General features: G+C 40.6%; 1 protein-coding gene and 1 long non-coding RNA gene across 10 annotated transcripts in view; one reads left to right on the top strand and one right to left on the bottom strand.

Moving 5' to 3' along the window:
- Positions 1-16,667, top strand: part of LOC102693478 (prostaglandin D2 receptor 2-like) — a 65,137-nt gene that overhangs the window by 29,029 nt on the left and 19,441 nt on the right. For 2 of the 5 annotated variants that reach the window (XR_011188877.1, XM_069186821.1), the window contains exons 3-4: positions 6,617-6,772; positions 7,093-7,167. The gene's annotated coding sequence lies outside the window, so the exon portion shown is untranslated. Of the gene's footprint in view, positions 1-6,078; positions 6,773-6,799; positions 6,890-7,092; positions 7,168-16,667 lie in introns of those variants that run through there. The other 3 variants (XM_015340391.2, XM_015340393.2, XM_015340392.2) reach the window with 3 other exon arrangements.
- On the bottom strand, positions 2,097-6,804 carry LOC107076553 (uncharacterized). 5 transcript variants are annotated; one of them, XR_011188878.1, is made up of 3 exons: positions 6,733-6,804; positions 5,214-5,344; positions 2,097-2,642 (listed from the first exon to the last, which is right to left on the bottom strand). It is a non-coding gene; the product is annotated as an uncharacterized lncRNA (long non-coding RNA). The 5 variants fall into 5 exon arrangements; XR_001477766.2 differs by having other exon boundaries at positions 2,097-2,616; XR_001477765.2 differs by having other exon boundaries at positions 2,097-2,571.

Below are 16,667 nucleotides of genomic sequence, written 5' to 3'. Positions count from 1 at the left end.
ACTAAACTTCTTCCAGGCCCAATCTAGCATACGGGGTAGCTAAACTGCTGACCGGCTTCAAAACAAATCATTCACCCTCTGAGGCTCTTCAGTCTTCCATAAATCTCAATTTCACAGTTGACTTTCACCAAAAGTCAGAGATTCCTTCGGTCCTCAGTAGGTCATTCTCCCTCTGGTGAATCGCACACATAGAGGTTCCACTATCTGTCCTCCAGATGGCCAATGTCACTCCAACTGACCTACACAGGAAACCACCTTGTGACCAATTGTCTTCCAGCAAATGGTCAAGTAACTGAGAGCAGAAACCCCTTCCCCCCAGAGGCTTCTGGGAAATGTAGTTCTGACAGGGCTGTGATCTCACAACTGTAAAACTGGGACGTCCGAACATAACAAGGGAATTCATTTCCAGACAACCACTGCATCCTATTCTCTTTCCTCAGTTCGTTTCACTTTTCATTCCCAGTTTTGAAACCCTTGTCAATGTGTCACTACTAAGTGTAAAATAATCACCTGTGTTGACCTTGTATACTGTAAATTCACCCCTTAACCCCTTATACACCCCTTAAGATTTATGTACTTGGTATCCTGTGTTCTATACTGAAGAGATTTAGCTCCTTTAATTTGCAGTGGTTCTCAAACTGTGGTACGCGCACCGGCAGTGGTACGTGGAGTGCCGCCAAGTGGTACGCCAAATGACCCTGGAACTGTGTCGTGTGCGCTGAAAAATCGGGACTGGTTTTCATATTTTGTATTTTAATACGTGTCGAATACGCAGCCTACATACTACGATACAGTGCGCGCTAATACTTCAGTGGACACAAGAGATACTCTGTAAATCTATACCACTCTATAGGAATGCGTGCTACGGATGCAAGTGACCAATTGTATTTAAAAAAAGCTACTGTATCTCCAGCAAATAGGGAGAAAGGATAATGTGCGTGATTTTGGAACAATGCAACGTTGTAAACACAGGAATGCATAGAAATGCATGCTACGAACGCAGGTAATCTTGTGAGCAAATGAAAGTGTGATAACAGAAAAATATTAAAGAACTGTTCTAATTTGAGAAAAATACACCGAGCGTCTCTGTGTTTCGCTCCCATGCGCATGAAATAAAAACTTTAAATAAATACGGAAATAAAAACAGAAACGTGGAAAAATGCAAGCTTGCGTATTGCTAAAGCAGGTAAGCTACACTATTTTTGAAGAACCTTATTTACCGTTGGCAAAACAGCTGACACGTATTACGTGTAGAGAAAAAGCTGCTAAACAGCTCGACCTGCTGCCCCCCTCCCCCTGAAAGACACAGTCATTCATAGAATTATTGAAATTAAGGATTATATCAAAAGTACACTGATAGAGCGCGTTAAGATGAGCAGATGTTTTTCACTGCAATTAGATGAGTCTGTAGTCGATTTGGCCAATTTGCTCGTTTACATAGATACGAGTTTGAGGGCATGTCCCATGAAGACTTTCTGTTCTGTAAACCGCTACCAACAGGAACTACAGGAGAGCACATATTTCAGCTTCTGAATGAATTTATCGAAGAGAATGGCCTCGACTGGATAAAATGCGTCTGAGTTTGTACAGACGGTGCTAGAGCAATGACAAGCCGACATAACGGTGTAATTGCACGAATTAGAGAGGTTGCTCCAGAAATTAATGTACGCATTACAACATCCACCGCGAGACCTTTGTCGTCAAGAAAATGCCTGACGATTTAATATCTGTTAGACTCTGTTGTGAATTGTATCAAGGCTCGAAAAATTAATTCACATCTGCTTTGCTCAACTAAACAGGCTCACCCCTCTCACTGAAATGGTGCTTTTTTATTAGTTGTTGTTAATGTTTTTTTTTCCTGTAAAACACTTTGAGAAGCCACCTTTAAAGGCGCTATATCAAATCAAGTTTATTATTATAATATTTATTATAGGTATGTGTGAGTGTGTGCACCTGTGACGTCCCTCAGAGCAGCTTAAGCTGTATTTTCTCATGCCTCTCTAGCTCAGTGAGTCCCACAAGCCTGCAAACCAAACCAATCAGTCCCTAGAGAGAACTCCTCTCTGAAGATCTCACTCACTGTCCTCCCAAGCGGCGAGTATTCAATTCAAACTTTATTGTGTCCTAGGAGAAATGTGTTTTACGGCACAGTCAAACACAACTCAATGACAATACACATCATCAAAAGGGAAGAGAATACAGATGCCAGGGATGTGTAGATCAGGACCCTATGCAGACGGCAGAATCCGGAGGACGAGGAACTGGGCAGGCTGACGAACAGGGGGGCATGACGACGGTGAACTGGTGCTCGGGGTGGCGTCACCATGGCAAACAAGTCTGAGGGAGTCCAGGGGGGATATCCAGGGTGAAGTCCAAGAGTCCAAAACCGGGAAATCCAAATGAGACACAGTTAAAAACTGGAATGGGATCCGGTGCAGGGAGAAGGAGTAAAGATGGGATGACGGGGACAGGCGCTCTGAGCCCCGGACTGAGCTGGAGCCATAGGAGGCCTGTGCCCTCAAGCCGTGGGCCTTCGGGCGTCCATCTTCCGGGAGTAACGAGAGCCCCCGCCTTAAATAAGCAGGGGCAGGATTGGAGGCAGCTGCACATAATCAACTAAAATGTGAAAGAGCCGGAGTGCCCTTAAGAGGAGGGATTACAATCGTGACAACAGAAGTGTTACAGGAGAAAACTTACAAGAGACAAGGTAGTTACTTTGTATTGTTTAAGAGTGTAATTGCAGTGGGAATGAAAGATTTCCTGAGTCTGTTGGTTTTACACCTGAGGGCACAGAGGCATCTCCCAGATGAGAGAAGTGTGAATTCGCAATGGAGGGGGTGAGACACACACTCCCTGATGCTTTTGGCTTTCTTAGAGGGTTTTGTAAAGGATGCTTAAGCTGATTTGATTATTCCCAATTATTTTGCCACTTATATTCACTAATTTACCCAGCCTGTTACAATTACCGGTACTTATGTTGCCAAACCAACAAGTGAAGCAGTATGTTAAGACACTTCCAATGAATGATTTGTAGAAAAGTGTAAGAATAGTTTTATCTACCTTAAAGTACCTGAGTTTTCTAAGAAAGAAGAGCCTCTGTTGGCCTTTTTTATAGATAGTATTTACAATATTTGTCCCATTTTAGGTTTTGTCAATGACTAGTCCCAAGTACTTATAGTCATCGACAATTTCAACAGGCTGACCATCAATTGTAGTGGGTTGAGGGGGTGTGGTATTTTTCCTAAAATCAATAACCAGTTCCTTTGTTTTTGAAACATTTAACTTTAGGGAGAACTCGTTGCACCAGTTTGTAAAATCATTTAGAATGGGCCTATGATGGTATTCTGTGTCCTTTAATAAACTGACCAGGGCTGTGTCATCAGCAAACTTAATGAGATGCCTATCTGTCAGTTTGGATATGCAATCATTGGTGTACAAAATGTACAGCAGAGGGGACAAGACACAGCCCTGTGGTGATCCAATTGATGTGTTGCAAAGTCAGATAACCACTTCCCCAATTTGACCTGTTGAGAGCTGTTAGTTAGCAAGTCTAGCACCCACCTTATTAAGTTCTCATTCAGACTGAAGTGCTTTGAGAGTTTCTTTGCAAGCAACAGTGGTTGTATTGTGTTGAAAGCAGAGGAGAAGTCAGCAAATACAATCCTTACAAACGTCCCTGGTTGGTTCAAATGTTGATAGACCAGATTTAACAATGTGTGTATTGCATCGTCTACTCCCCTCCTTTCCCTGTTTGCAAACTGCAGGGGGCCAATGAGGGCTTGTGTGATCTTTGTGATGTGTTGCTTCACTATTCTCTCAAGAGTTTTCATTGGGAGATATGTGAGGGCTGCGGGCCTGTAGCTGTTAAGGCCACTAGGCTTGGCAGTTTTAGGAATAGGAATAATGATGGATTTCTTCCACAGAGAGGGAATGATCTGTAAGTTAAGGGACATCTGGAAGAGAAAACTAAATATTGCAAAGCTGATCTGCACAAGATTGTAGGACCCTACCACACACATTATCTGGACCTGCACTTTTCATAAAATTGATTTTATAAGAGTTCTTATAAAACATTTCAGTAGCCCAGAGAGGTGGGAGATTCTGCCCCATTCCACGCACAGCCTATCCTGACAGATTTCACTCCCTCGCAATTAACTGAGGGCCACTCTTCAGTCTGCAGTTTCGCCCAAGTCAACAGGTGGCCATATTGGCTCAAGACCACAGCTGGGCATGAATTATGAGCCAACGTGGTGGCTTTCTCTCAAAGCCACTTCTTACTACCTCACAAACCAGTAAAGGATTTTTTTTGAGTGCCTTGATTGGGACTGGGATTTCCCAAGCAGAGGTGGATAATTGGACAAAGGTCCCTAAATTTTCCAGCCAACCTGATGCCCCTCTCTCATTCTTACCAATTCTGACTTTTTACTGGTACTAGAGATTAACCTAAATTTAGGCGTGCTGAAATGAAAGAGAGTGGAGCAGGTGTTTATTTAGACGCTATCTGATTGTGAGTTTTTGTGGTTCATTAAAAACATGAGATGTGTCAGGAAAGAAGGTTTCAAAGCAACAAGAGTACATTATAAATGATTCTAAGATAAATGTGCTTGTAATAACTAATACGTTTTTTTCTGAGAAAAAAGGAAATCATAAAAACACCTGCTTTAAAAAAAGCCTCTTTATAACTTTCCTAAATAAGTACATTTTATGGATTAATTTACAGCTGCGGGTTTGCACTGGTATTCTTTAATATTGGTTTAACAAGGGAACCAGAACAGGTTTGCTTTAAATGGGTCTAATGGCCTTCTTTTCCATTATGGTAACGATTGAAAAGGAAGAGAATGCACATTCCAGTCGCATGAATACTCAAAAAAAGCAATAAAATCCTCTTTGCTCTTTTTGTAAGCATTCTAAAATGTTAGCGGATACACGTTACAATATAGAAAATTGTCATTTTATGTAATGTGGAACACTAAAAGTGGAGGCATCACTCTTAAAAATGGGTACACAGCACTTTCAGGAAACATGTGCCCTCTTTCCTTCTATACAAAAACAATTGTGATTAATAATTAGAAAGTGTCAAGAACACGCAGAGGGTGAGATCGCAGCAGAATGCCCAATAAGATAGAGAGATAAAGAGGCTTTTTTTAAGTAGAAAAGGAAAACTAACTTTAAACTCAGTCCCATGTGCAACAGTACTAGGACATATCACTAACCTGGTGCGTTAACATTACACCTCAAGCTTGTGAAGAATACTCAAGACGCTCAGCCATTCAGGACTAGTCTTGAGAAACAACATGTTTGGCACTGGATTTGGGGCTGTGCAGCAAAAGAACTCAGAGGTGTCCTGGTAACAACAGTTTGAACACATTGCATAAGCTTCAGTGGTGCATACAGCAAATTTGTATGTGTAAAAGTATGTGCATTTCCTTCAAGTGCTCTGGTTTCCTCCCATAGTCCAAAGACATATTGGCAGGTTAATGTGAGTGTGTGCGTGTCTATGTCTGGGTGAATGGCTGGATGGAATATAACATTTGAAAGATTTCTTTTAAAAATTCATGCCCAGAGAAACAAGCAATGCTGAAAACAAGCTTTTTACTAGCTTCTAATCTTTGGAAGAAGCAAAAATCATGAGTTGAACAGAAGAGTCAAGTAATCCAATCTGTAAATTAGTTTAATTTTCTAGCACTGTTTCTTATCATGGGCTGTGCAGTGCAAGCCCAGGAATGGATAAGTGCAGCTGGATTTAGTCTGAAGAGAAATTTCAAGTTACACCCTGTCTCTTGTCAGTTTCTGCAAACAGGATATTAATGATTACTCTCACTTCGGTAGCTGTGCTTCTAAGTGAAGCAAGATAGCTTTGATAAATGCAAAACACCAAGTGCCCTGCGGACCAGGAGACATATTGGTTTACTCTTCAGGTTCATATTGTACTAAAAGCAGGTCTGAATGTAACAACACAACTTTGTGAATGTTGCTGGAAACCATTTTAGTGTAATAAAGCACAGCGATACTGAATTTAAGCCGTGCGATAAAGCCCAGTTTAAACATAGCTAACGGACTGGAGGAGTCACCCTTAACATAAAAAAGATTTTTGCTTGTTTGGTTTTCGTATCTAAAATTTAAAAGGCATTGCTTTGAAGAGGCGCAGCCTGGATAACAGTGGGATTGAGAGGACTCGCCCCGCACAGTACTGGACAAAAGCTGAGAGTGACTTTTAAAATAGCACTGGACACCTAAGAGAGCAGAAACAACAGAGAGAAAGCTTCGTTTTCAATAGCGAACAATAAGAGAAAAACGATATCGTTTGAACTTTACAAAGCAGAAAAAATCCTCTACAATTCGGAAAGGCAGCCTGTTACGCAACGCCCATGTCTGACATAAAATACAATATATTTGAAGATTTCGTGTGAACACTTGCTTAGTTTCTGGCGCTTTTTCCTACGATGATAGCTCTGTCGCTTCAGCCTCCAGAAAAAAAAGTGGACGAAAAACCTTAGCAAATTAAAGAGCTATCTGTGATTCTGTTTGTGGTTTCTTAACTCTGGGCGAAAACATCTCGTTTGTCTGGCATCGACAGCGGCGTTTTAAAAAGAGAAACGTCTTTTCCTCCCCACAGCGACCATAGGAGCGTCAGGGAGATGGGCTGCTCCGCGAAGCGACACCCTTAGAGATCTCCCCCTGCTTTTCACCCCGACAGGAGAGACGCTTACCTTAGCACACCGTGTAACTTACCGGCAGCCACGAACTCCGGAGGAACAGCGTATTTGTGAATGTGTGTATTTTTGAATGTGTGCGCTTGATCAGGAGGGAGCGTCATTAAAGAGCAATTGGACATTAAATATATTTTTATTAAGAACAACATTTTCGAAAACTGTGTTGAAACGCCAGGGTCAGTGAAAATATTTTTTACGTGAAAACATTAACTTGTAATACCTGGTGCTTATTTTGTCACCTTTTAAAAGTATTTAGACCTTGAACTGGAAAAGCAATAGCAAATTTGTGATTTGGAGCAAAAACGTTTATGTATATTCGTTTGCAAATCGACTGATGCATATGTGTTTGCTCAAATATCTATACATTTTTTTTCCTTAGCTAAAACAAGCACGGGTGGAATTTCTGAGCCGAAGACAAATTCGTTCGCTTAACTTCTGATATGCAGTTGTAGAGGTAAGATAATTTTAAAATGTGCCTTGTTCGTAGTGTTCGCTACAGAGATTGTTGTGTTGACTGCAGAGACAACTCTGGTTTGGACAGCGACTTTGGAGACGCCCTTGTATGAAAGTTAGAGTTAGCAGACATTTAAATTTAGAGGAACAAGTAATAGGTTTATTCCTTGCTGAAAAAAAGAAGTAAGGAAACACAACGTTTCGGCCGTGGAGCCTTCTTCAGGTGTGGAGAAGTTGACACCTGAAGAAGGCTCCACGGCCGAAACGTTGTGTTTTCTTTCTTCTTTTTTCAGCATGGAATGAACCTATTACTTGTTCCTTTGCAACTTACGCATGCTGACGCAGCTACCCACCGGAACTATTTAAATTCAGAGTAATGGTTAACTGCTCAAGCCTATCATTTTAATCAAACGTATTTCACTACGTCCATTGTTTGCTGATTGCAAAATTTCCCACTATACGGCACAGCCTAACGATGATGTTGTTTGAACTGGCCATAGTTCATTAAAGGGCAGTCCCTTTTTTGTGCAGTACTGTGCAATAAATAAAGTACTGACTGGAATACTTGATAGGATGTATTTTTATTTGCCTATCTTTAAATTGCAGGGGCACTTCCGTAACGCTTTCCTTACGCATTGCACTATACTAAAATGCAAGAAAGTTACCGTATGTTAATGCGAGTTAAGACTTGCTAAATGACTTCCTATTAAAGATAAAATGTGAACACAGCTGAGTTCCGAACCCTTTGCGATGGTGCTCACTTTGAGCAATTTATGGTAGTGATCTTTGCTCTAGGCAGTTTTTAATACATGCATTTCCACACTGCCATCCTATTCAGAAACAAATGATTCCGCAAAATGTTGATCTTATCTGAACCACGGAATTGTGAAATATGACTAATGTTGTATATACATAAAGTTTGTTTCTGCAGTTTACATTTCTCTAAAAATGCATTCTCTGTAGTACAGTGCACTACAGATTTGTTATCGTTATTTTGATGAACCGCCCTACTACTAAAAATGACGTATTGTCCTATCTGAAAATGTGTGTAAAGATTTGGTCATAGACCACCACTTATACTCATCCTGTAAAGCGCTTTGAGAAGCCACCTTTAAAGGTGCTATATAAATAAAGTTTATTATTATTATTATTATTATTATTATTATTATTATTATTATTATTATAGTAATAATAAACACCACCCAGAAACATCCTAGTCATCCTCTCTAAGACTCTTAGAGTAATGCCAAATTAACTGGATATTCTGCATCTCTGCTTCTTGTGTAGTGTACCTGCCAACAGATCAGCTCATGGGTGAATCTACACCTTTCTTAATCTTGATGTAAAATACTCTTCTTCACCCAGAATACAGGAAAAGCTTGGTTTGATCTGAAGTCCATAACATAACACAAACCTTGTTCTTTGTTTACATCTGTGCAGATTTCTAGTCCAATAAAAAATGATCTACTCCATCTCTTGTGACAGTGGATAGGGTATGCACTGAGCCAGAAATTAATTTCCAAGATACAGCTGTGTGCCACAGCTGATATGTGGGCACAGCCTTGACACGCCACAGATCTGAAGATGTCAACAGCTTTAAGAATTTGTCAGTGGTACAAAGTGTTAAGCAGGATGGATTGTGTAACCATTGAGTTGGCTGTACGATATACTCCAGGAAGAGCACAGCACAGAGGGCAGTGAACTCAGATTTGAAGGGGCTAAAATTGTATTGAAATCAAAATGCTCCTATCAAGCAGACCAGTGAAAGAAAGCTCACTTGTCCCACAATTACTGAAACCATTACAAATTCATTGCAAATCTGGGACCTGGCCATCGGCACAATAACCAGTTTCTGGCTCACCACTGCTCTGGTCTTTTGGTCCTGTGTTGCTAGCATTCTCAATCTGTGAACACATGCCATTTGCATTATTTTTCAATCCCGATTACAAGATTGCACTGTTGAGGACAGCATGCAAGTGTTTAGATTTAGATTCAGCTGAAGAAGTAAGTGTGATTTTTGTCTCAGCCCTCCTTGTTGTCAGATTGTGCTGTGCTTGCTTTTGAAGTCACAAGTAGGTCTGTGAGAATGGACCTGTCTGCCTGTTTGATGCTATCAGGCGATGTGGGTTAGGTGTTCAGATACAGAATATACATTTGTTGTACAAGATATGAGGGGACAACTTCAGTCCTCAGTTTCTGGGCTCCTTTGTTTTGAATTCAGATAAGAATATGGAATTCAATTAAAGGAATAACAAGATAGCTCAACTCAGGGTGAATGAAAAAGTGGGAATTTTACACATAAAGACGTGTCATGGTTAAAATTTTCTTCAGTTAACCCATGGCAAAACATAAATTGTCGTAGAAGATTCTCATTATACATTAAGGAAAAACCAACAAAACAAAACTCAAAAAAACTGGTCCAGTCCAGTGCTTCAAACTCTTGGTACTTAAGGAGTTAGTTGAACAAATTATGTAATTCTTGATTGATATTCACTGCACCTGAGTCCAAGTCTTTAGCAATTGAGAAGTCCCATGTAACAAGTCAAGAGAAGAATGTGATTAATCTGGAGCCAGAACCTTCTCTTCTTTTGCAAATCTTCCTAGGATCACATCTAAAGTGAGATTTCACAGAAATGAGCTGTGTTAGGGTGTGGCACAGTGGTTAGCTTTGCTGACTCACTGCGCTGGGGTCCTGGGTTCAATTACTGACCTGGGGTGGTATCTGTGTGGAGTTTGTATGTTCCCCCCATGTTTGAGTGGGTTTCCTTCTACAATCCAAATATGTGTTGGTAGGTTAATTGGCTTCTGGAAACATTGGCCCTGGTGTGAGTGTGTGAGTGTTTGTGTTCATGCCATGTGATGGACTGGTGTCCCTTCCCATTTTGTGCTTATTTTTCCCGTTCAGGTGCTCTGGTGCTCTGGTTTCCTCCCACAGTCCAACAACATACTGGTTGGCAAATTGCATTCTAGGAAAATTGGCCCTGGTGTGAGTTTGTAGCCGGGATAGACTCGGGCTCCCCCACGCTCCTGAATTGGAAGAAGGGGTAAGAAGATGGATAGATGTTATGTCTTAGAAATAGTAATTCATGACTTATCTTTTCCAAGACATACAACAGGCATTTTTTTTCTCAAAAAACTGAGTTTCCTTAAGTCAGGACTCTCTAACTCTGGTCCTGAAAAGCTCTTATCCAGCAGGTGTTACAGAAATTAATCAAGAGGAAGAGTCACTTATTACCAGGTTATAAACACTGTTAATTGTATCTTCCTGTCTTACAGGTTATAAGTGATTTATATACAAATGTGCATCCCCCATATTGAAATACATTCCCTGAGTCCCTGTCACACTGTTCACTCTAAACTCCATGCCAACATCAGTACTTGACTAGGATAAGCTGCTCGACTTGCTCGGAGTCATTGTGTTCCTGTAGCACATGGCACAGAAATCCAAATTTAAAACTTCCTTCAGAAAGTCAAACCCTTGACATAGTGGATTTGAGAGTCCCATAAAAAATAGTCAAATAATTCTATGAAGTATGTAAGGAAGGCAAATATTTTCTGGTACAAGTTTAAAATCAATTAACAGACAGGAGGGAGTTTTGGAAGCTAACAATGGCTACAATGTTATTCTTGTGATTCAAACAGAAGAAAAACAAAACTAAATTTTCTGTGGCGTGTTGTCTCTTGATGCACTGTCAGTTCAGTTTCTCTGACTGTGGCTCTGTTGCCCAACCCTGGTGTGCAATATCTGTGCCTTCGTCTCTCTCACCTCACAAGTTGGAGCACACGGTTTAAAAATAGCCAGGAACTCAGCCATTAGAGATCTGGATGTGCAGATGGTCATCAGAGCTGAGTGGCTGTCACATTTCCATCCATCCATTTTCTAACTGCATCATCCAGTACAGTGTCGCGGGAGAGCTGGAGACTATCCTGGCAAGCAACGGGCACAAGGTAGGATACACCCTGTATGGCACACCAGTCTAAGTAGGGCACACAGACAAACACACGCTCAAACACTTATGCCAGGGCCAAATTTGCCAGAAGCCAATAAACCTGCCAGTGTGTCTTTGTACTGTCAGATGAAAACAGGAGCACTCAGTGGAAACCCATGCAAACACAGATAGAACATGCAAGCTCCACACAGACAGTGGTGGGAGGCAGCAATGCTGACCACTGGCCATGGTGCCACCCCTACTTTAATAGATCACACCCTTTTTGGAACTTGTAGAGTATTACATACTACTCTCAACAGGTTTTGAGATAATAGTTCATTTATGGTCACCTTCTTGAGCCACATCTTATAATTGATGATTTTGTCAGGGGGGATCACATATTAAATACCATGTGAGTACATAGGTATTCAGGACAGCTCTGTCTTAAGTTTAAAAAACAGGGATTACAAGGGACGGGGAAGTTTTTGTTGAGTTCATGCAAGCCCTTTACATGTGAAAATATATTTAAAGTAAATATACTATTATCCATTTAAGGAGGATAAATAAAGATTAACATACCATTAATAAATGATTGTCATTCCAAATAGGAAATGGCTTAAATGATTTGGGCCATGGGTTTTTTCAGATCATAAAAAGTGCTAAGAGATACTTTGTCCATTGTCAAAGGAATACAAGAACATTTATTATGTTTGTTCTGTTTGGAATTCAGAAAATCAAAATTGGCTTCCCTTAAAAATATCAAGGTAAAGGGATAAAGGTAACAGGGAACAAAATGTTTAATCACAGTAAAACATTTGTCTTCTGTTGTAACTGTTTTGCATTGCCAGGACATATACTGTAGTAAGGAAACCGTCATTGCTAATCACATTAAATCTGATTAAAGATGGGGATGTAATTAACTTTATAAACTGCAGTGAAAGAAGAAACCAAGAAAATTTTAAATCATCTGGAATTGTTGATTCCATCTACCTTTACATCTAAATTGAGTGTCATGAGCATTGATGGTGCCCAATTAGTTCTGTCGGCAAGTTAAAACAATAAGGAACTGAAATCACAAATTATGAAAGAACAAGAGGACATGTGTTCACACAAAGAGCTTTGAGTGAATAGTCCAGAAAAGCAGTATATAAGTGTAAGAACGATGATGATGATGATTATTATTAAACTTGAGACAGCAGCTCCAAAGAGGGAGTCAGTATAGATGAATTGATATATCAAACTTGCACCATAGACCAAATCCAAATACTTCCACATCTAACCATTCACTGCAACCAAACACCTTTTCGGTATCAAGGGAGAACAGCAAAATATTTTTGTGCTAATGTTTATGATCATAAATATCATAAATAACATGGAGGGCTGAAAGGTGGCACAGTGAGCCTTGCATTCAATTCCAGACTTTTGGTGCTGTCTGCGTAGTGTGTGCACGGTCTCCCCATGTTCGTGTGGGTTTTGTCCAGGTGCTCTGTGTAGCGGAGCTGCTTGCAGCACGGTGATGTCACCGCCCTCCATGCACGTAACGGGGAACTCAGCCGCCCGGGCTGGCGGAGGTCTTCTTTAGCTCGGCCGGCTGGGTCCCGGGTTCCCGCCCAGGTAGTGAGAGACGAACCGGCAGGGTGGAGCGGCGAGGGCACGAGCCTCCGCGGAACCGTGGTGGTCACATGTGGTTTCCTCCCCCAGTCCAACAACATACTGGTACTGTAGGTAAATTGTCTCCTAGGAAAATTGGCCCTGGTGTGTGTGTTGCTGGGATCCCTGAATAGGAAGAAGCAGTTAGAAAATGGAGGGATCTGCTAAACTAATTAGTATGAAGGTTCCTATAAAAGAGAGGTAAAGGACTTACAAAATGGACTGGGCAGACTCTGACCAAATGGAATTGCTTTTGATTGGCCAATAGAATGAGGCCTGTGTCCTAATACAGTTGCTAGTCATGTTAGTCAAGTCAGATAGCACCCTCCCTGTCTAATCAAGTCCTTTGCAGCTGTAATCTGATTGGCTACCTATGAATTGAGTGAAGTGTGTGGTTGGTTTTGCTTTCTCCAGGGAGAGACTGGAATTACTAAATTATTTCATTGAGGGCAAGACAGCCCTGCCCTTTGGCACAACACACAGCCCACACTGAGCCAATCTGCAGTGATGTCTGACATACTGTAGGCTCCATGCTGAAATCACTCCTCACTCATGTGGGTAGTGGGCTCAACCTACTGAGTTCTGCCTTTTCTAGCTAAAAGTAAAAATTGTGCTTTTCATGTGGGGCAGCTCATGTCATCAACTGGTTCCCATTTTCTTGCTAACTGACCTGTCATCCTACTTGCCTATGAAAATCGAACTGATCATCATGAATTAACTTAAATGCTCCATTTTCTGAAACAGCAGTTAGATACAAGCCAATCCAACCCAAGTAGCCCAGTTGTTAGTTAATAGTTAATCGATCCCAGGATCTCTTCCTGCTGTTTCTTGAAAACATCTGCTTCAACAACACAGTTGGGTAGATTGTACCACACTCCCACAACTCTATGTGGAAAAGTAGTGGCTCCTGTTCTTGGGTTTAAATGCACACACAGCTTCACAGTTTTCAGCAAATCCACATAGCTTCCACTTGTTTCCTGTGGTTCACGTTTCACTCTTCATGTGAAAGCAATCCTCAGGGTTGACTCTCGTTACTTTTCAGGATATTGCATGTTTGTTCAAGGCCCACTGTAGTCACAGTTCAACACTAAAATATTCAGTTCTTTCAGTACATGTTCGTAAGCCCTATCATGTATAGTATCTGGCTGTTCTTCCCAGGACAGATTCCCGAGCAGCAATAACTTTTCTATAAAGTGGTAACCAAAATTGTGCATAGTATTCTGAGGGCTTACTAATGTGTTATAGTATTTTAGCACAATAACAAGATGTAAATTCTTTATTTAAATTCTAAGTCTGTATCCTAGAATTTTGTTTGTCACTATTGCTTCCCCACATTGCCTGGCAGATGTGAATGGGTCAGCATGAAGACCTTTGTTTCCCATTTTATATCTATAATTTTCCTTTTATCTACATGTAGTACCCTGCACTTGTGTCCATTAAACATCATCTTCAGGTGTTTTGTCCATAACGATCTTGTCTCCACTGTTCACCTCAAAACAGCATGCAGTGCAAGAGACATATTTTGCCCCCAAATGACCATTTTTGCCAATTTTGGCATGTCCACGTTCGAGTTCTGTGGTGAGGGTATTTAACCTACACTGCTGCGCCAGTAAGGCTGTGTTTCATGGAAAACAATGTCTGAAGAATTGGCAGTCAGTAATCTAGATTTCTATCTCATGCCTCATCGAGTTTCTTGGAACTCTTACAATCGAGGGTTGGAGCCCTGTACAAAGTGCCAGAATAGGAAGGAAACACAAGGAGGGATCATGATTTGGATTTGTTGTCAATTCCAATTGTAACACTCTTAGCCCGGGTCGAATTTGCCACCATGCCTCTGTAACAGTGCTGCACACCGCAACCCTTCTCCTGGAGAAATATAATGTGTTCTGTTTTTCTTCCAAGTGCATAAGTTACTTGGAAGAATTCCTAAATTGGAACTCTTGAACGTGTTTTTCAGGGCTGTGCAAACTGACAATTTAAAGCTCCTGTGACACATAGGGTGGGCTGGTCACCACAGCCAAGCTCTTTTGACCTTCTCTTCTAGTTATAGATGGTTTTGTAAGTGCTGACAACATACCAGAGAAAGTTCCAGAATCCCGATCACTCCCTGATAAACTTGAATCTCTTTAACCAAAGGGCGAATACTATTCCTAATACTGGGGTCTTAGCTCCCCTTGACTTTATAATAAACTCTGGGTCTCTTAACTGCTAACCAGCAACCAATAAACACAAGAAAATTACAGAATATTTACTGAATCTGTACCAGCACGCCTTAGTCATCCAAAATATATATTTTTTAAAAACATCGCAGCCCCACCCTTATAGACTTTTGATTGCAGTGGGCAGCACCTGGGCTCAATTAGCCATCTGTGATCCACCTCAGTTAACTTCAGTCATCAGCTCAAGTTGAGCTAGAAGCTCAGAAAATCTGTAAAAAACAATTACATCTGCAGGAGCCCAGGCCCATAATAGACCTCCTCCACAATCTTACCCCATATTTTGACAGACTGCTTACAACATTTGGCAAGAATATATGTTTTTTGATTGTGGCTCAGGTTTTCATTGTGTTCAGTGACTTAGTTACTTCGTTCAGCAACAAACCCAAATGAAAAGGGGAAGTTTAACTTTTTTTTGTGCAATTGGCCACAGACTATAGACTTCTGTTGTGGTGTATCTGGGGTCTTTCTCTTTCCAGCAAGATTAAAGTGTGACAGCCTCACAACAGTATACATAATCCAGTGTTAGTTTTCTACTTATGCCTTTATGCTTTTGTTGAAATAACGTTGGTTATATGTTTTGCCCTAGTCCCGAAATGGGCTTTTCTTTTTCTCCAAGGTAATAAACAATTATCCTTTTAGAGATCGTTCAGTAGCAATCTAGTGGCACTGCAGTGAAAGAAAATATTCCTTAGATAATGTACTTGATTCCTGTCCAGAACCCTGCTGCAGGAAACCCGTTTGATGTACTTTACTTTTTAAAATTCAATCTTTTTTTTTAATGAAAGCAATTTTGAATGAAGCCTGATTACATTTGCCATTACCAGGTGTGAAGTTTGCATTCCCCTGATTAATTATAAGACTCTGGTCATGATGGAGAGAGTGCTATCAGGCAGACCTTTAGACTTAATGTTCTAGGAAAGTCTTTTTTTACACCAAATGTAACTTTTATGAGTAGGAAGCAACTCGTAAAAAGCACAATGATGTCTGTAAAGATATGAGCTAATGCCTTCAGGCAACATAAATATGTTTCATTAAAAAAACAGGACACACTTGTATCTTGCCAAGTCTCATTTCTGCCGCTTGAAGTAGATTTCAAAGACGAATAGGAAGTGTGAAGAATCTAGCCATCAAGGATGTGGAGAAAGACAACAGATAACACAACAGCTCAGTATTTTTTTGCTTTTTCAAAAACAGGATATGTAAGGCAGTATGTCTTACAGATAATGAAGAAAAAGAGCTTTTATAGCAATGAAAATAGGACCGCACTCTAAAGAAGGCTAACAGCTAGATGCTACCTTTCCCCTGTGAACTCAGAAACAACGATGAACACTTATCTGTAAGACATGTAGTAATTCCCTGTGAAAGTCACAATAGCACTGAGCAATAATATTTAACTCCTTTATAAAGAATGTATAGATATGTGTTACCTGTTGACATTAATACAGTAAATAAGTAAATCATATGTTACCTCAGTCTGGGTCCTGGGCAACTCTCAATTTTTCTGGGCTGTGCTCCAGCTCAGCTCTTAATTACAAGCTAATTGACTAATTGATGTTCAATTTGAGGCCTATTTTTTAAAGAAAATCCTTTCAGTTCTTAACAATCTGAGTGACAGTTGTAATCAGTATGAACCCTGTTCTAATTGGGGACTTTCAGGACTGCCTCCAATCAGTTCAGTTGAAATGGGTTCATTTCTGGACCTG

Source organism: Lepisosteus oculatus, chromosome 3, assembly GCF_040954835.1.
Source record: "Lepisosteus oculatus isolate fLepOcu1 chromosome 3, fLepOcu1.hap2, whole genome shotgun sequence".
Taxonomy (NCBI): domain Eukaryota; kingdom Metazoa; phylum Chordata; class Actinopteri; order Semionotiformes; family Lepisosteidae; genus Lepisosteus; species Lepisosteus oculatus.
Note: the sequence above shows the minus strand (reverse complement) of the source record. Positions and strands in the feature narration are given on the sequence as shown.